Raw genomic sequence first — 18744 nt, forward strand, 5'->3', positions numbered from 1 at the left:
TCCTGGAAGAAAAGCAGGACCCCAGAATTACACTGAATTCTAACACAAGAGCCCAGAGTCCCCTTCTGCATGGGACATTAAGCTACAAACACTACACAGGCACTTAATGCTCAGCTGCCCTTTTAACATCTGGTCCAGTTGTGTCCCTCCTCCTTGGAATATCTCAGAAAATATATCTCCACATAGAGTTGTTTAAACGCATCATCCTATGTGATTCCAGACCATCGGGGGTACAATGGGTCTTTACCAGAACTTCCACTCTGCTTGGAAGACTTAGAAAATCCTGGGGCTGCTCAGAGGGTCAGATTCCCATTTCTGTGTTTCAGAAAAACTTCAGTCTTCCCCGGACAAGTGAGGAGACAGAAAATGTCTAGTCTCTGGCATATCTTTTGCAAGCATGGCGGCTCCCAGGAATCAAAACTATCAATGAGTATATTTTTGAGACTCTGGTCAAAAGAAGAGTCATTCTGCAATTTCAGGTAGGATGGAGTGGTTCTGTGGCTCCTGAGGTGATTTTGAAAAGATCTAGACCCTCACAAGAACCATGGAGGACATTTCTGGCATTTCCGGACCAGGAGGAGTGACTGATGGACCTCCAGTGTTACTAGGAAAACTTTTTGTTGGACAGCTTTGCTTTGGCTTTCAGGCCTTCACATAGGTTGCTTAATCATGGAAGTGCTTCTGCATTTCTGCATAGGCTCAGGATGCCTTCTCAAGTCGTCCCTGCAATTATGAGACAGTTTCTGTCTCCAGAGGTCACTTAGAATAACACAAGAGGCTTCACCTTCAAAGGGACACCAGACAATATAGCCACAGTTCAGCCAAGATTATATGTGTTTACATACCTGTAAAGTAACACTCCTAGTTACCTCCATTAACGTGGACATCTTTCATGAATAGAGAAACTCTAGTGATTGTTATATAACAGCTGCCACAAAAATTAACCAATAAAAATAAATGATAAATGAAAAATATTTAATAATTATGATAGTGAACACAATGACCTAAATAGTATGAATTTTAATACTGGTGACAATATGAACATAAGGATACAAAAATCAATGTGGAGATTCTCCTAAATATATGAAAAGTTCACAAATTGGGTCCTCCTTGTGTAATTTGGAGTCAGAGTCAAAGAATTTCACTATGAAATGTGTTCCATGATGGCAAACATGAGAAACAGGAGGTAAAAGGAAAGCAAGCCATAGGAAAGCATGGACTAATAGGACCATTTGTGTGCAAACCTCTCTAGTCAAGGACTACCAGCCAGAGGTGAAGAGAGTTTGGCTTGTGTCTTGCCTACCACTGGGCACACAAAAGCTTTCGGTAGTGCACCAGATGGCTGGTTTGGCCTGGCTCCCTGCAAAGAAGACATGGATCTCATCCCCACCAGCCCATCAGTCCTGGAACTCAGAATCCTACATGCAGTAAACATGAAGCTCCAACTCCATAGCTGACTTCACCTCCTTACTGTCCTTCTGCCATCTGGTGTTTCAGGTGCCTTCCAGATCTGGACTTCTTGGCTCCCCTACCTTTATCAAGTGAAGTCAGGATGTATCATTCTCAGAGTTCTCCTGCCAGTCCAAGGTGAAACTCACCAATACAGGCATATCCTTGTATGCCTTGGAATATTTAGAAAACAATGAGCTTGCTCCGGGGTGGTGTGAGCTCTAGGAGTAGAGTTACAGTCTCCCATGGAAACCTGAGAGGACTTAGAATAGTCCCAGAGGCCTAAGCCGTCCAATCTGTCCTAGAAACATCAAGAATGATATACTTGGTCTTCCTGAGGCTCCAAACTTTTTCTAAATAAACTCAGAGGTTACAGAACCATTTTTCTTTCAGGAACTGAAGTGGAGTTATTTGCCTTTTGCCAGCATCTCACTTTTTTTATTATCTAAGTTAGCTTTTGAGCCCAGAAGTAGATATTCCTTGTATTTGATTTACACAGGGAGCTTTCTAGAATGCCCATGCGTCTGGATACTTTCTGCATTCACTCAGGTATTCACAAAATGCTGCAGTTCTGCTGAAAATCTATGAGATGACCATTTGATCACCTGAGCAACTTTAGAATGTGTCTTCTATGGAAGCCCTGGAGCCTCCCTTCTGGTATTTCATCCATTGCTGGTACTGAGTACCCAGGGTGAAACCCTCCGTCAGACATTTTCAGCAATTCCAGTATGGAGATGGCACTTACGTGATGGGGCTTAAGAATCAGATGGTAGAAGACCAGCCAGCAGGTGAAGTCTCAGTAGGCTTGTGGGCTTAATGTTCGATGCACACCAGACTTCTGAGACTCAGGAAGCGGGTGTGGATCTGTCTGCCCAGTGCTTCTCATCTACAGCCTGGACCAGCCATTTCTTGGAGCGAACTACTGAAAGTTTTTGTATGACCTGTGTCAGGCAGGACTCTGGCCAGACCCTTTTCCATAGTCCATTTGTAATGTATTTCCACGTGGCACAGGCATCTCCACTTTTGCTCAAGCCCTCGTGTGGCTCAGAATTATTCTCCCTACTGCCATTCTTCTTTGCCATCACAGAAGACATTTCAAGAGGCAGCCCCAAGCCTCTCCCTGTAATCAATAACATGAGGGCTCATATGGGAACAATGTCACAGGCTTACAGGAATATGCTCTTAAATACCTGCTTTTTTATTATTCTCTTCATTAAAATGACATTTATATCACACCATTATGATTGCTATTAATGTTATTATTATGTGGGTACAGTTCTTTATCATGGATATATTTGTGGTAGTTATTATGCAATGTTGAATAATTCTTTTTTTATGTTCTGAAGACGGTTGAATTTGCTGAAGATGATTAAAAGACAACCTTAAAACACACATACCACAGCAATTCCAAGACTCCTACTGTATCACCTGGTGTCCTGTAGAATGGGCTTCCTGAGTTATTCTTTTATTTTTGGGGCAAGTACCTATTCATATTAGCATAGGAGATGGATGAAGTGCACCCTGGTCTTGCCATGGGCTCAGAAAGAATTCATACAGATGCTTTATGTGCTAGCAACTCTATGTGTAGGCCTGTGAGTCCTAGAATGCGCTTTCTTTCACCAACTAGTCCACCTAAAAGTTTCCTAAGTCAAATTCCCCCTCCATGCTTGGATAGGTCATGAATGGCTTTCTGTTACCCACCTAAGATGAAGGGATACTGCTAAATCAGGTTTGTGGCCAAGAAACTTTTACCTGGAGTGGCAGGAGAGGGACTACCTGTTCACCAGAGTGTCTGAAACATTTTCTTTTTCTTCTTCTTTTTTTTTTTTTTTTTGTGATAGAGTCTCGCACTGTCGCCCAGGCTGGAGTCCAGTGGCACAATCTTGGCTCACTGCAACCTCCGACTCCCAGGTTCAAGCGATTCTCCTGCCTCAGCCTCCTGAGTAGCTGGGTTACAGGTGCATGCTACCACGCCCCCCTAATTTTTGTATTCTTAGTAGAGATGTTTCTGGCTGGTCTAAAACTCCTGACCTCGAGATCTGCCTGCCTCAGCCTCCCAAAGTGCTGGTATTACAGGCATGAGCCACCGCGCCCAGCCTCTGCAACATTTTCTAAGTCAGAACAGTAGTTTTTTGAATGACCTTTTCAGTCAAAGAACTCATGAAAAAGTCCTCCAAGAACTTGTGACCTTCTGGAAATTGTCAAAATCTCTACAGGTGTCCAGAGTCATCCAGAGCTGTATTGCAAACCATTGACTGGATTCCACCATTATTAAAGCAAATGCGAAATATGCCATGCCCACCAAAAAGAATCCAGAAACCATGGTATTTAGCTCTTTCCATCTTTCTTGCCTCCTGCAGGTGGGTGAGTACTGAGTATGATGCCCTCCTACAGCCTCTGGAGGACATGCCAGTGCCTAGAGATACCAGTAGAGAGGGGCCATGAAAGAGCAGATGACAGTCAGGTGGCTGGGAATTACATTGTCCTGGGGTTTATTGCTTGTCATGAACTCTGCCACTGGGTAACATGTACTGGTCTGGACACGTAACTTCTCTGGATCCCTGTCCCATCAGCCAGCTATCTTATCTCCTGAAAGCTGGTAGGTGTTGGTCAGCATGGTGTTACAGGGCCAGGGTTATATTAACATTCCCTCTTAGGCTGAAACACCAGAAGTTAACACAGGAGTCCCCAGGTGTGCACTTGCCAACCTCCAGATTGTTTTTCTTCTCGTTCTAGATGTTCATCCTTGCTTTCTAGGACTTGAAATAACCCTACACCACCAAATATTTATGCCTATTATCCACTTAGGAAAAACTTGTATGTCCCAAGTCCATAGGGTTAGTATTATTATCAGTATTATAACCATTGGTACTAGTATCATGATGATCATCATTCCTGTTAATATTCATCAATATTTTTATTACTACCATTGTTAATATGAATTTTTCACTATTGTACAGCAAGGAATATAGTTTATCCATTCACAAATGGTGTTCAGTTACTAAAGATGACTACAAGGCATGTTCTGCAGACATATACACACACAGCTGTCCTGGAGACCCAGCTTTGCCACCAATTGCTCTTTCATAAGATGAGCTCCCCCAATACCCATCAGTTTTTCAGGACTTGACCTGAGCTGCTTGGGCTAGACCTGGAAAAGTTTCCTATTCTCAGCTGCACCCTGAAAAATTTTAAAGACTCTTCAGAGGCCCAGTAATAGCTTTTGGCCACTTCCAAGACCAGGGAGGGTTTCTTGGCCATTCAGAGCCATTCAGATATTCTAAGTAAACTTAAGGAACCAGAAACCCCACTTGCAGTCATGAAATACCAGTGAATGGCCTCTGTGAGTCTCTTCAAGTTTTTCAAAGATAACTGCCTGGAAAGGCTGGCCAGGAAGTCACCCAAGCCCATCCCTCTGCAGGATGTTCTATGTCAGCCAGGGACCCAGTGAATTGCCATTGAACAGAAGGGAGGAACAGAGACAGCATGCCTGAGCTTCTGGAAACATTCTAAGTGCCCTTGTTGGCCCAGAAAAGACTGGTGCTGCCATACGAGGCACAGATATGGCAATTTAGCCACTCTAGGAACCACACAAGGTTTAAAGGCTCCCAGGAAGTCCAGGAAGGGCAAACATGGCCTTTTAGAGCCATCAGATTTTATTCTAAGTCTACGTGGGAGACAGTGCACTGACTTCATAAAAACATCAGTGGAGGTGCTATCACTTGCCGCAGTGTCCGGTCTTTTCCACCTCATCTCAGAGCCAGGCAGCCACCATTTCCCAAAGCTGCTGTGCAATGAAAGGGGAATATTCTAGGTGCTCTCCTGTGCCCACGAAATTCTGTGGTTGCACTAAAGGCAGGGGTTGTCCTCCGGAATGCTCTTCAGGAATCTGACAACATGAGTCAAGATTAGAGAAGTTCAATTCAACGTCATACAAAACCCATCACAAAAAAAAAAAAAAAATGCATAGTGAGACAAAATGATGAACCCACCTGCTAATAATCATGAATGACAATAACAACAATGATGATCTTAGTGATAATGCCACCAACACTGTTAATGGCAATAACAATAAACCTGAGGTAATGGGTGTTAGGGTCCCGATTCACCGATGTGAAGGATGGCGCCAATTTCTGGCCTTACAGAAATAAAGGAAAAGTAAACACCTGAAGGAGGAGGAGGTGAACCTGGAGATCCCGCCGGCCTCTGGGCGCTCCTTGGTGGAAGGAAAGGGACTTGGTCCTGAGCCTGCCCAGGATCCACCCGCACCAGAACCCGGGAGTCCCAGTCCCTGGATGGGCTCAGTCCCATTCAGGCCAGACGCCCCGGAGCCCCGGAGCCCGGGTCCTCCAGCCCTCGCTACCGCCGCTCCTCGCGGAGCCCAGGCCCCCGCGCCACCTCAGCCTCAGTGCGGCTATACGAGGGCAGCGCCAAGGATGCTCCGGGCCCAGCGGGGGCATCCGGCCCCAACGGGATACTGACGCCCTGAGGGCGCGGAACAGCGCGGCCTGTGCGGGGCCCGCCATCTTGGGCCTTGCAAAAAGAGCGGCCTCTTAAACGCCCGCACCCGGAACCTCCCCGGAGGCCCCAGCCCCAAAGCCAGGGCGGCGGCGCCTCCTTCACCCTAGGTAAAGAAAACTCAGGTCCTACCTGGACATCCGGCTCGCCGCGGGAAGCAGACCGCGCATGCGCCCTGCATGGCCGGAACGATGGATTTCATTGCCCTTTGCCGGCCATGAGGTGGCAGCACAGGACGTTTGGCCTTTACTGCTTAGCGGTGGACCTGAGTCTGAATCACTGAAATTCAGGTACGGATTATTCAGTACCTTTCTTTTGGAAGATCAAATGGAAATTGAGTACGATATCTTGTGCTTTAATTAAAGAAGATGGGAATAAAGAAACAAATTCGAAAGTTAGTGTACAAAAGTCGATTGATTCCCTCTATGTGAAGGGAAGAAGAGCTTGAATAAGAGAAGCATTCTGTGTTACGCTTTCATGCTGGAGATCTGCCACCATGCACTTGTCAAATCCCGTAGAATTTCACAGCACAAATAGTACATCTTCATGTGGCTCAGGACTACATATAATGTCTGCCACAGTTTGAGGGTAAATTACATATTTAATTAAATAGATTAAACAATAAATAATGTTATGAGCTCTACCTGGACACAATCCTTGCCTCTCCAACCAGTTTGCCAAGGGCTCGAATTTCTTGCTCATTATCCTCACACTTGACATAAACCCTGGCTGCTGAGTAAAATCAATCACTTGTGGAGATTTTTTAATATAATGATGTGTCAATTTCAACCATGGATAAGGCCATTTAGCCTTAGTAAGGCCTATCGTATTAAGATTGTGCCTGTTTTGCAAAATTTCAAGTCGTCATGCCACTTACTATTCAGGAAACGTTTTCTCTTGAGTTTTAGGTTCAATACTGAGGCTCCTTGATGGACAATACATTTTCCAATTCTGAGGACAAGGCAGAGGAGGCCCCATCTGTGAGAACTTTCATTTTGCTTCTGGAAAAGTACATTGAATCAAATATAGGAAAGGCTTGCATGGTGGCTAACAGGTTCGGCTGTTTTATCATGCTGGTGTTTTACCTTCTGGATAGAAGTAAAAGGAACACAGCTGTGTCTGTCTCTGTGTAATAACTCAGGACTTACCTGAGTAAACTCTGGGGTGTCATGAGATGAACTGCTACCTCCACTTAGAGAGGCTTCAGGGACAAAATTTCAAGAGATTTCTGAGGAATAGAAGAGCAGGGCTGCCTTATTCTCTGATCCCAGGTAACTACTCAGAGACAGAGGCAAAGGCTGGGGACACCCAAATGCATATACTAGGTGTCTTTGATCCAGCCTCCGTTTCCTTGCTAAATCCATGCAATGACACACTGAGAAATCTGGCAAGTGGGGCTGAAGATCCCTGATGTGTCAGTTCCAGGGTTGGATGGAAACAAGTGGTTTTAGTGGACATGGAAGTAAAGGGAGGTGAGCTGTGAGGAAAGAGCCGTTTAAGACTGGGGAGACTCAGAAGTTGGGGTAGAATCTCCACCCATAAGCTGAGGAGTGTAGATGCAAATGGATTTGTTAGGGCTGCATAAATGAAAGAAGGACTTTACCAACACACTAAGTTTTTCCAACAACCGATTGTATTCTTTCAATATTTGTAAGTATTGATCTTTTGGAAATGTTTAATGAGATTTCATATATAATTCTGCATTCAATTTATGCCCAGGTCACTTTGCTATTATACGTTTATGTGCTGCATTTTTATGAATAGACATTTTCTCAAATTTCTGAATTATTTTGCTAAACTATATGTTAAGAGTTTTTCCTAGAGGTCCACCTTCTTGACTCACTTTTCTGACGAGAAATCTATCAGTTTTCTCCATAGTGATTTTCAATTTTAATAGCTCCTCAATGTGAGAAACTTAATGTTAACTAAGAAATGAATTACCACTAAAGAATCTTCTCCTTTCAAGATGCTAACCGTGTTTTGTCCAGTGTGAAATCTCACATGTGCCACAAGCGTTACTCAGTGAAGAAAGGATTTCTCATGATTTTTCAAGGCATAACTTCTCCAGTAAGAAGTGTTTGGTATTCCAAGAGAATTCATTGCCCTTGGAAAGATTTTCCCTTCTTATTTAGCTTATAAAGGATTTCCTCTCTTATTTTCCTTTTCAGCAGCATTTTATCACTGTGTTTTCTTGTGAACATCAAGCCTGGTGCTTGGCTGAATGTTTATTCACAGAAAATACAAATAAAGGGTTCATCCAAGTAAAGTTTTCTTACGTTATTTGACAACAAATTGCACATAAAAACATTTTCACACTGAACGAAGAGCTAGAGATTCTCTACCTGAAAGTCCCACAAGTTTTAAGTTATTAAAACTGTTGCTGAAGACTTTTAGTTTATTATGTTGACAGTTTCAGCTCTCTCGTGTCATTTATGATCATATCACTAACAAGCCTTTGGTACATATATGTCGTACAATTTCTCTTCCATATGAATTTATTGATGAGGACTGAAGAATAAAGGTAACTGAAGTAACGTCCATGTTGATTATAGTAATTCTTCAAAATGTGAGTCCTTTGGCATGTTTAGATGTTACAACTACAGCTGAAGTCTCTTCCATATTCCTTACATTCGTCATTCCTAACACCATGTCATCTAAAGTCAGAATATGTTCTGAAGACATTTATCATCTTCTCTCCAGGGTGAATTTTCTGATGTTATTTAAGATCAGTACACTGACTGAAGGCTTTCCCACATAAATGGCATTCATATGGCTTTTCTCCAGTGCGTGTTCTCTCATATCATCTAAGGTCAGAAGATAGACTGAAGGCATTCCCACATAGAAGACAAGCATGTGATTTCTCTTCAGTGTGAATTCTTGTGTGTCCTCTAAAGCCAGAGGTTTGATTAAAGACCTTCCCACTTTCATCACATTCATAACGCTTTTATCCAAGATGAGTTCTCTCATGTCTTCGAAGGTTAAAGGATTGAATAAAGCCTTTCCCACACTGATGACACTTATACGGTCTCTCTCCCCTGTGAGTTTTCTCATGTCTTCTAAGGTGAGAACACTGAGTGAAGGATTTTCCACATAGATGACATGCATATGGCCTCTCTCCAGTGTGAGTCATGTGCCATCTAAGGTGAAAGTAATTAGTATAGGCCTTTTCACATATATTACATTGATATGATTTACCTTTAGTATGAATTTGTTTATGTGGTTTAGGGAATAACTGATTACTAAGGGATTTTCCACACTGTTTGCTGATGTAGGGTTTCTTTCCACTCTGAGTTAACAAACGCTGAGTCATTGTGGAACTGTGAGTGCAATCTTCTCCCAAATCATTACATTCAAAGGGATCCTCCAGAATGAGAGAGTTCTCCTTTAGGGACAAAGATTAAAAGCTCTTATTGATTTACCGACATACATCTATACATTCATTTCACCACCTTTGAATTCTAGACCAACTATTCAGTGGTAGAGTCCAGTTGAAATCTTTCCAATGTTACTTGTGTGAAAGGAAATTAAATGTTGGCACCCCAAACTCATTGAACCAAAGGGAAAAATCGAGCTGGGAACAGGGTCACACAAACCTGCCTCCTCCTTCTGGTTCCTAAATAATATGGCTACAAGATGAAAAGCTACATGCCTCCCCCGTATTTTGCCCACAAGGAAATTCCTCATGAGCTGTTAAAGTTACACCATGGTAATGCCAACTCATAGCTTGTCTTTACAGGCGCAGTCATCCCCAGTTCACCAGACACAAATGCATATCCGATTATTTCCCTGCCCCATTTTGCCTATGTTGTCTTATATAAAATGCAGCTCTCCTGCATTATTCCTCTGCCTCATTTGTTTATGTCATCTTATGTAAAAAAATCCAGATTCACTGAGCCAGAAAAATGCATGAATGACTATTTTTTTCTACGCACCTTTTACATGAAAATTGTGTACTTCTCAATATCCCACCCTTTCCCCCTTTAAATTTAGAGAAAATCATCTTTGGAGAAAGGTATACACCTGTCCCCCAGGTACATGTCCTTAACTCTGGCAAATAAATCTCCTAAAATGATTGAGACTTGTCTCATCATTTTTCTCGATTGACACTTGCGTACACATTATCTCCTGCAGACACAGATATTTTCTCTTTTGTAAGATCCCAACTGCAGAGTTATTCCATTGATTGTGATGATATCAATATCTTTCAAAGTCTGAACATGAGCAATGTATATGCACTTGTTCTAGTTTAAAGATCTCATGTTATGGTTTAGAACACAGGTCACTTTTTTCACTGGATTCAAACTATCAAATTTTTTTTTGCTTAGAAAGCACTTAATGCCAGCCTAATTACACTCAGGTGACTGTGCGTCATTACTAACTTAACCCATTACCAGGTCTTTAACTTAGATGGCTGGTGTACACAGCTATAAAACTCACCATTGTCATACCGGTGGACGCGTCTTTTCTGATAGGATGCATGAATATCGTGTGCTTTTTCTTAAGGGCACTTTCCTTGTCTGAAATAATTGAAAAATAAATTGTTACCTTGGTATTATGGTAATAAAATTGTTTGAAAAACCCCAAGGCCCTTTTACTTTTTTTCAAAAATTGACACTTAGATGTGGCAAATGTGTCAAATGAAGAAAATACTTCAATAGAAGAAACAGATTGTACAGCGTCAGCAATAAAAAAGTGCTTTAAAATTAAAATAAGAAAAGAGATAAAATGGAGATGAGATATCAGGCAGGTAAATAGAGGGTTAGTCTTCACAGGGGTATCGGGAAAAGAGTCAGCATGTGACAGTTTAACCCCAACAGGTACACGAATTATCCTTTTCCCGAAAGTAAAAGAAAAGGCAAGAGGACACAAGAGTAGCATCTGACATATGAACAAAATGATAATAACATCTAAGGAATTCTGCTCCAGTAGCTTAACCTACATTTTAGAAATTACCACTCATTTAATAAAACCGCTAATTAATATTTGACTGATATTATTCATTGACAAAGCACTTCCTCCTGTTAGAGCACAGGACCTTGTTCCTTACCCAGATTCTGGCCTTGGAGAAATTCTCTTCCTTCCCGCCAGAGCTCTTTTCCTTGCTCCAGCTGCAAAGTTATATAGGATTTGCTTATCTGTACCCTGTTAGTGGAAACAGTACATGTGTTTTGAGTTCACTGTCAATAAATGTGCATTATCACCAACTGTAAGGCAGGCTACCGAGGAAGAATAAAAACAGTGAAGGTCAGCTCAGGCCACAAGACCTAGAACACAGAAAACTCCCCAGGATTTTTCTGACCCAACGTGAGACTAGAAAATAAATCCAAACAAAAGGTCCATCAGGAAAAGGAAATTCAAAACAGTCAGGACCTACGAATGCTGAGTCCATGCCTCAGTTCCAAGACACAATGCGTAATACACAGTCTTTTCAGAAAGAGATTAAGTAAACCTCTGCACAGTATGTTTATTATTATTCTCATGCAGAACAAAAAAAAAAAAAACCATTCGATTTACAAAAATAATTGGTGTTCTATACAGAAAAGACATTGCTATTGTTTTCACTAATTGGTCTCAGCCTAAGCATAGCGACTGAAGCAGAAGAGTTATTTAGAAAATATTTAATTTAATACATTGAAAATATTCATTAAGTTCCCAGGTCTGTTCTGAGTATTAGAGACTGAGTACCAAGGAAACCATGAAATCCCTGTCAAGATTACATTCTAATTGCGTGACACACTAAATAAAACAAAATAAAATAAAAAAGATATTTCTTTAGACAGATTTAGAGAGCTCAAACTTTTTTCAGATAAGATCTGTGAGAGAATCCGAGAAGAGATTAGAGTGAGATATGGGGAAGCTGTTCCAACACTTATCGAATGAATGAGTCAGTGTATGTCTACATACGTATGTGAATGTAGAGGGACTCACCAAGGGACACCAGGTGACACACGTTTTCCAGCATTACATCTCTGTACAGCTTTCTCTTGGATGTGTCCATCATGGCCCACTCTTCCTGGGTGAAGTCAATAGCTACATCTTTGAAAGTCACTTTGTTCTAAAACATCACAGACATTTTAGTTTAGAAAGAGAATCCCTTTTAATGTCCAGAGGAGGAAGGCTGACATGACATAGGTTGGAGCTGGGTATGCAGAACACTCAGTGTTTTAGGTTCCAGCCAGTTCATTCTCAATACTAAGCTGGTATCTGCCTTTCAGATTCACTCACAGAGACATACCCACTCTTAATCCATTAAACTTTCCTATGAAGAAATATCGCATGAGATGTGGCATAATATAGCCCAGATATTTTTCAGTAATGTGTTAATCACCTGTACATAACTGATTATAAAATTTTCGCTTGAACCTTCATAAACAAAACAGATTTACCATGAATTTCAAGTAAATTACAGATTTGTCACAAGGCAAATAACCATGATTTACTACTTTATAAACATGACCGTGATTAAATGAATTATTTCTCTAGATAAACCACAGGTTTCTCACCAATCAAATGGTTAAAAGACCTATTGTGTGTTTTGAATAATCTAAAGAAGTAATAGAAAACATGTTTCCTATCTAGCAAATATTTATTAAATACAGGTCATTGGTCCCTTATTCATTAAAAAGTTAGAAAGTCATGAACCAGACTCCAGCATTCTTCAGAATTGAACAAGTTTTACACAGAATATAGGATTCAATTCATACATATAGTCACTCTAATGTTATGTAATTCAGGCGTTCATGACAAGGCTTAAAGACAGTCCAGCCGCACAAGACAAGCCCGCTGAGGCTGCTATACTGAGGAAGCCTTAGTCTGATGATTCCTGTCATATGAAGCCTCCCGTTCTCAACTTTCTCTGGGCAACCCAAACATCAGTTATCACTGCCTCTCTTTTAACTTTACCTTGTCACTTGGCTTGTTCAAGGATAAAAAGGCCTCTTTACTGTTTTGTTTTTTTCTAACCAGCCCTTATAGAGCATTTCCACAGAACCCTAAATTGTACTATATCTACTATATTCCTTCTCCTGAGTGTGCAACCATAATTAAGTAATTGTATTTCTTATATGTTACTTTCAGTTACCAGAAGGCAAAAAGGTTAATTATCAAAAGGCAAAACGAATGGGGATAAGAATAATAATGACTTCTTTAGTTGTCCTTTTGCAAAGTTTTTAAAAGCATAAATATATTTGAACAAACTCTCCTTTTTCCTCAACACTGTGCAGCTCTTGCCCAAGGCCTATCACACGGGATTTATTGAACTCAGCTGCTAGAACATCAGCCTCATTATTGGTCTGTGATCTTCTGGTCTTCACGCATCTCTATTGCCTGCATTCATCACAAGCCTAAGACTATTTCAGCCAATGGTACAGTTAATGGGTCAATTATTTCCCTATGAGGTTGAAGGGGAGGCCTGCCCCTCCACACCTGTGGGTGTTTCTCATTAGGTGGAATGAGAGACTTGAGAAAAGAAATGAGACATAGAGACAAAGTATAGAGAAAGAGAAAGTGGGCCCTGGGGATCGGTTCTCAGCTTACAGAGGACCCAGGCTGGCACCGGTCTCTGAGTTCCCTTAGTATTTATTGATAATTATCTTTACCATCTTAAAGATAAGGGAGTGGCAGGACAATAGGATCATTGTAGGGAGGAAATCGGCAGTAAGACATATGAACGAAAACCTCTGTGACATGAATAAGTTTAAAGGAAAATGCTGTGCTTGAGATGCATATGCAAACATCTCCGTAAACCTTTTAGCAGCATTGTTTCAGCCTATCACATGGGGAGAAACCTTGGACAATACCTAGCTTTCCTAGGCAGAAGTCCCTGTGACCTTTGGCCGTGTAGGTGTCCCTGGGTAGTTGAAATTAAGAGAATGGTGATGACTTTTAACCAGCAAGCTGCCTTCAGGCACTTGTTTAACAAAGACACATCCTGCACAGCCCAAAATCCATTAAACCTTGAGTCACCTCAGCACATGTCTCTTGCAAGGATAAGGTTGGGGGTAGGGTCACAGATTAACAGGATCTCAAATACAGAACAAAATGGAGTCTCTTATGTCTACTTCTTTCTATATAGACACAGTAACAGGCTGATCTCTCTTTCTTTTCCCCACATGAGGTTATAGGATGGATAGAAGAAAAAGAAATACATAAATGAGATCTCTCATGTCTTGTTTTGTAAATAGCCTGCATAGCGGCTGGAATAAAGTAGTGTAATATTAGAAATTATATTGATAATTTAGGAATCTTTGACACATGATACCCAACCTAGAGTCCTGAGAAAACTTAACTGGAGGCAAGATACCTGAACGTCTCCTGATTGCATTTGGAACACCCAGGCTGGGTGGATTTTGCAACATAAAAACAAACAAAAAAAGAATAAAAATGAAACACTCATACAAACTGGAGAAAACTGCCCATTTGCCAGCAATATGGGTATAATTTCAGTAGAAAGAGGCATCCCCTACTCACTAGTGAATGCATTGTCAAGAACTCAGTTTCTCTCTGTCTTCTTCTGGATTTCCACTTGCAGACACTTCAGGCACTAAGAAAAGCTGAGGTTGGAGAAAGAACACGTGAGACACCAGCCTTGTACATAATTTTCAGACCAACCTGTGATGAAAAGCCAGACCTTCACTGAAATGTGACATCACCTGCACCACAGCCTAACCAACAGACACAAACACAGAGGCCTCTCCTCTTTTCCCATGGTCAAAATTAGGAAGCCTATGACTACGGTTTCTGACAAAGAAGGAACACAGATATCTTGTGAATGAGAACATCAAAAGCACTGAGTTTTCTATGTTAATTGACACAAGTCCAGATATTCAATTCCCTCACTGATTTTAAAACACAGGGATCCCTGACTCCACCTGTAATGCCCAGACCGTTTATTCCCCGAAGAAGACCACCAGAGTCCAGAGTCAAAGCTAAGCAGCAAGGATCTTTATTACAGGTTCGAACCTGGAACTCTCCCTCGCTCGCGAAACGAGACGGGCAGGAGAGCTCCCCCACTGAGCTCCGAGCAGTGTTATATAGTCTAAAAAAAGTGGGCATAGAATTATTATACAAATCAGATATATGATTGGCTAGTGTTTGAACAAGGCGATTTGGCTAACTATGATTGGTTCCCGCCATTTCTGATATTTCGGTTCAACCTTTGAGGCGGGAGAGCAGGTTTATGGCAGCAATAGTTTATCTTACTTAAAACACATCTTGTGACCTTGCCTCAGAACTTACAAAATTTCTAGTACGTGCAGAAAAACAGGTACTTACGAAATATCTGGTATGTGCAAAACAAAATCTCTGGTATATGCAAAACAAAATCTCTGGTACGTGCAGAAAAACAGGTACTCACAGAACTTATGAAATCTCTGGTATGTGCAAAGATTAGAGAGCAGAACAAAAGGGTGTAGCGGGGGGGCGGGTACACATCTATCTTCGTGTCCTTTCACACCCACGTGTGGAATATGATTTCCACCTGTAGATAAACACTGTGGGATTTCTCAGATTTTATTATCCCAGCTTTATGCCCTAGCAATGTTTCTCCAACACGAATCACAGCCTTCTGAAGCCTTACTCCACTTTTACTTTCTCTCAATTTCGACTTTTGTTTTTCCCCTTGGAACTCGGAAATCAATGAAGTAAGAATCTGCTTTAGGGTCAAGTGCGGTTGCTCTCGCCTGTAATCCCAGCACTTTGGGAGGCCAAGGCAGGTGAATCACCTGAGGTCAGGAGTTCAAGACCAGCCTGGCCAAAATGGTGAAACCCCATTTCTACTAAAAATACACAAATTAGCTGGGCATGGTTGTGCTTGCCTGTAATCCCAGCTACTCAGGAGGCTGAAGCAGGAGAATTGCTTGAACCCAGGAGGCAATTATAGTGAGCTGAGATCCTAACACTGCACTCCAGCCAGGGCGACAGACCAAGACTCTATCACAAAAAAAAAAAAAAAAAAAAAAATGTTTCAGGATGAGGATAATCAATTCAGGAATTTATTTCACTTGGAGGGTCAACACTCCCATCCTGCTGATCTAGCCCTTAAAATCCCCTGCATCAGAAATTCGCAGCAGTACCCTGCGTCATGGTGTTTCTGTCCTGTGTATACAGTCACAATCCTCTAGGATGCTCAGAAAATACAAAATGACTTAGGGCTGAGAGAAATTTAGCAGCTCAATCTGATATTTTACTAAGGTGGTGTCTAACATTCTTGCAATCATGGTTTATATTAGTCTTTGTTAGTTGCAATATCTCTGATTATCATGATACATATTTGCTGAGAAATACTAATGTCCATGTGTATATTCATACATAGATATGTAGGTATACAGATGGATATGTTTATATGAATGCATGTGTTTGAGATGGGGGAAAACATGCATGTATTATTTCCCTGATAAAAATATAAAAATAATTAAATATATTTTATGTACAAATGATAATTATGTGTCATAAACAAAAAATTAACTGACCCATTTGTACATGAAGTTCAGGAAAAATAAAAAGGGTAACTTTGTATTAATTGTGACATTGTGCTTACAGATATACATAAATTTCCTTATTTAACCCTTATAATAACCCTGCTGATTATAGTTTATTTACCAGTTTAATAAATGATCAACAGAGTTTGACAAATATGACAAAATTACAAAACTAGAAAATGACACAGCAATACTTTTAATTATATTCTGCCTTGTCACTGCCTCTTCTTCCTTTTTTTACAAAATTACTTCCCTAACCAAGGTTCTCTATGATTCTGGGGACTCCAGGATCTAGACCCCAGGTCCCAAACTTCACTGTGTCTATTTTTACTGCCACATTTTAATGCACATTTACAGACTTCAACAAGCACTTTTCAATATCAACTTTTTTCTTATTCCTTGGACTATTTCCTACATCTGTTCATCAAGACTCCAGTAACATATGACTCCATCTGCCTGTCCCTTCCATGAATGTACCTGACAGTGCATGTATTATGTAGTCTATAATTTAAGCAGAACAGATATTCCTTCAAAACAATAAGGTATTAGAGAATGCCTACAAAGCTTCAGTGAAACCAGCTGTAACCCTTACTATTATTACCATGTAAACTCTTCCTAGAATATCAAAATAAGATTTGGACTTTAGAGAATATTTGTGTGTGATTATAACCCAAACATGAACTAAAAGTAATTTAAATGGTCATATACAGACTGTGCCAGGGACAAAAAAAAAATATATATATATATTATAAGAAAATTAAAACACACTTATTTCCTAAAGGACTCTTGTGTGGAATCTATAAAAACTATTTCAAGATATAGAGATTAAATATATTTCAAAACACATACATACACAAGCAATCTTTAGGATAAATTTTTTAAAACTTATGTTATGGGTCTAAAATTTTCATTAATTCATGGAAAAAATGTATTGACAAACTTCTCACCAGCGCAGGAATAACAACTTATGTATTTGGTGACTTCAAGATGAGAGCCTGCACAGCTTAGTATCTCCCTCCAGATCTCTCTCTCTCTCTCTCTCCTTTTTTGTTTTTTGACAGAGTTTCGCTTTTGTTGCCCAGGCTGGAGTGCAATGGTGAAATCTCAGCTCACTGCAACCTCCACCTCCCAGGTTCAAGCTATTCTCCTGCCTCAGCCTTCCAAGTAGCTGAGATGACAGGCATGCGCCACCACGCTTGGCTAATTTTGTATTTTCAGTCGAGACGGGGTTTCTCCATTTTTGTCAGGCTGGTTTGGAACTCCTGACCTCAGGTAATCCACCTGCCTCAGCCTCTCAAAGTGCTGGGATTACAGGCGTGAGCCACAGCGCCCAGCCCAGATCTCTTAAAAAGTCATGAGGAAGGAGCCATTCTGCATCCTCAATATTCCCTTAATATTTTAAGGACACTTATAACAACTAAGAGGCTGACTTGTGACTTCCTAGCCTTTTCAGGGCTATTTAGACACACCTTAGTGAAGTATTAGGAATGCAGTATTAGGTCTCAAGTTCCTGGACACCAAAACCATGTTCTCCAACAGATCTTCAGTAAAAATAGCTGATGTCTATATTCTTCTGCCTGTCCTTTCCCTTCCTTTTAATTCAGAACTGCGGTCTCGAAAAGTGCTATTATTTAGTAGATTCTCTCAATTCTCAACACCAGCACTATACAGTGTTGAGTAACATCTCAGGTGCTAGGGAAACAGCAGCCGACATTCTAGCAATGTACAAATAGAAAAGCAAAGATCACTACAGAGTAAAAGAGAATAGATTTTTTAAAAGTATGAAATCAAAATAAATATATATCAGATTACACTATAAATGGAAAATCCTATTATCTTGACTGGATTGCAAGTCAAAACCTCTCATGGCTTCCAACATCCAATATATTCAAAGCACTTCAGGAATGGTGAAAGTGGAATGGAATTTAAAATTATTCTAAGGTTGCATGTGTGAAAGCACCATGCCCTGAAACAAAATATTTAATTTTAAAGTGCATAATGAACACTGCATACAAAGTTTGTGTAACAAGAGAGAGAAAAAATCTCACATTTTTAAAAAGAATATGCAACATATTTACATATAATAAATTAAAATTAAACTAAAATAACAGCAATGGAAGACACAATCTGACCTCTGAAAACTAAGGGAGAAATCTCTTTTAAATAAAATTGGCACAATTTTTAAAGTAAGTTATGAAAAATAGTAATACCTAAATATAGTATGTAAAAGTATCAACACAACAAAGCTAAAACAATATCCGTGGAAAAATTATTTGCTGTACATTATTTTAAAAAAATG

At 40.5% G+C, this 18744-nt stretch overlaps 1 pseudogene; it reads right to left on the minus strand.

The window, feature by feature from the left end:
• Positions 1–8549: 8549 nt before the first annotated feature.
• On the minus strand, positions 8550–15205 carry LOC119622887 (zinc finger protein 705A-like; annotated as a pseudogene).
• Positions 15206–18744: the final 3539 nt, after the last annotated feature.

The sequence above is a fragment of the Chlorocebus sabaeus genome, chromosome 12, assembly GCF_047675955.1.
Source record: "Chlorocebus sabaeus isolate Y175 chromosome 12, mChlSab1.0.hap1, whole genome shotgun sequence".
NCBI lineage: Eukaryota > Metazoa > Chordata > Mammalia > Primates > Cercopithecidae > Chlorocebus > Chlorocebus sabaeus.